The following is a 2537-nucleotide window of genomic DNA, read 5'->3' as shown; positions in this document are numbered from 1 at the left end:
GGACACGACAAGGCGCTCCTCCTCTGTGTGGCCCCCGCACCGCTGATGGCGAACGATAATGTCACCAATTACCGGGTCATGGTTCGGGTTCGTTTTCAGCGAACAGAAGGCTGCAGCACCTCGCCAATTTTATGAACCTTTGTTTATTTTTATTTAAATTTGTCCTACACATTTTTCACGATTGAGGTATGTTAAAAAATATATAAGAATTGTTGTTATTATTATTATTATTATTATTATTATGATTATTAATATTATTGTTATTATTATTATTATTATCAATAATAACGTCCCTGCTTGGGTAGTTAAGGCCTCCCTGTTTTAGGGTCAGGGCCTGGGGCTGGGGCGTCCCTGCTTGGGGTTAATTAAGGCCTCCCTGTTTTAGGGTCAGGGCCTGGGGCTGGGGAGAGGGCCCTCACAGCTCAAGCTAGTCCCCATGTGGAGTTTTTGGCAGACGATCACTCTTTGGCACCACACCGGCACCCGGTAGTTCAATGACAAAAGACACTGGAAGACCTCAGCGTAAAGTGGGGAGACAAATAAGGATGATTACAATAAGGTAGGAGGCTTTTTCCATTCATACCTTTATTCTCAAATTTTTTCATATAAAGGACCCCAAATTTGTCATGCATTAGGCCACAGACCCATTTGATAAGGTTTTGTTTCTGGTACCACAATCTGACTGGGTGTCCGCAGGTGCTCAGTAAGTCTTAAGAGAAAATTCAGATTTACAAATATTAGACCTTAAATGTCATTACATAGTCTTTCTACATTTCTGATGTAATAAACCCCCAAAAAACGAAAGCCCTTGTACTTACCTGTCCAACCTTAAAAAAGAAACTGTGCTGTCTTTTTATCTCTCACACCTGCAGATACCCAGTCTACGAATATATTTATTGTCCATGATTGATTATGATTTTGTCCATATCCGTCTCTGCCTTAGTTAGAGCAGTCATTATTGAACTTTTTCCAATGGTGCTAATTTCTTGTAAATGAAAACATTTTCAAGTTGGACTAAAATATATTTCTCTGGGGACCATGTGGAACTCCTTGGAGAACCCTGACCCCACGTTGAGATTGGACAAAGAATTTACGTAAGAGATCAAATTGCACTGTCATTCTTCCGATCTGGTTACGGGTGCTATATTATGGGCGCAAATGTTCATTGTGGGTCTGCTTCATTGAATTTTACTGTGTACCCCCATGGACAGCTCCTGCACAGTTAACTTGCTGCTGCCACACAGCAACGAAAAAAAAAGACGAACCATTAGCTTCAGCTGTGTCTACCTTTCCTAAGTCAAAATGTCTGCTGTGAAAAAGGTCTATGATCTGGTTATTGATTGTTATGACCCGGTCGTGTCAATGTCTGTGGTCAAAGTTCAGTTTCCTTCTGATTAACGTTGCTGACTGATTGAGTTTATTCCATGGTATTCCGAAAAACTACGCAGATGATCAGATGGTAATATATGGGGAGATTCAGAAGAATGCAGGCCGATTTATCATTTCAGTCCTTGGAATTTACCAAACTGTTTTGAGGGATTTCAACTGCATGAATCATAAGGCAGTGTTTCATAGGGAGACATATGGTTGGAATTGTTTTTTAGATTTAGTAAGTAATAGTTCAATCCCAGCCCCTACTGTATGTCTTCAATAGTCCATTTGACACCTGAAATGACATTACAGGTATTTTAATTAGTGAGTAAAAGAAAAGCAGATCACATACAGGCCATATGCTAACAGACATCAACACATTCAATTTTAGAGGCCTACGATTTAGTTACAGTAAGGATGTACTATTACATCCTACATGCAGGTACTCCTCACTTAACGACCGAGTTCTGTTCCTCGGACAAGGTCTCTAAGCGAATTGGTCGATAAGCGAGGACCCGCGTGTTTTCATGGTAAGGGGGCATGGCCATCGCGAACGCTAGTGTAGTGAATACTGACAGACTGCGGGAACAAGACTGAGACTGAGAACTGTGATGCGCAATGAGATGCTTGACGCCGAAACGCCGCGGTACTGTGCGCAGCGCACAATACAGACTGGTGAGAGAACTGGTCGTAAGTCCCAACGGTCGTTAAACAGGTAGGTCGTTAAGTGAGGAGTACCTGTATACGCATAATTTAGCATCTATCTAGTTTCTAATAATAATAATCAATAAAAACATCCTTCATGTTCAATACATGGAAAAACTTCCCCTTCTTAGCAGCTCCTCTCCTACCTGCTGTTAAGCCTCCATTGTTCCTGAAAGGTGCAGTGTGTAATAGTGTATAATCCCATGAAAATAAGATCCGTTTTGTTGGCGTTACCTTAAAATGAGCCGTTTTTATCTCCATAGGGCGTGGGTACGCTTCACGGAGGTCATTATGTTGCACCGCCATGTTTCTTCTGCAGTGGCCCAAAACGTACAAACCAAACACTGGCTCTAGAGAGGGCCTTTCTAGTTCCTCATGAGTTTCGCGGCCACTGTCTCTTCCACCAAGGCCGCCATGTTGCACCGGTATGGGGAGGGGTATTCAGTTGGTTGCGATCTGCA

This window comes from Zeus faber, assembly GCF_960531495.2.
Source record: "Zeus faber genome assembly, chromosome: 9".
Classification (NCBI taxonomy): domain Eukaryota; kingdom Metazoa; phylum Chordata; class Actinopteri; order Zeiformes; family Zeidae; genus Zeus; species Zeus faber.
This window is presented reverse-complemented; position numbering follows the sequence as displayed.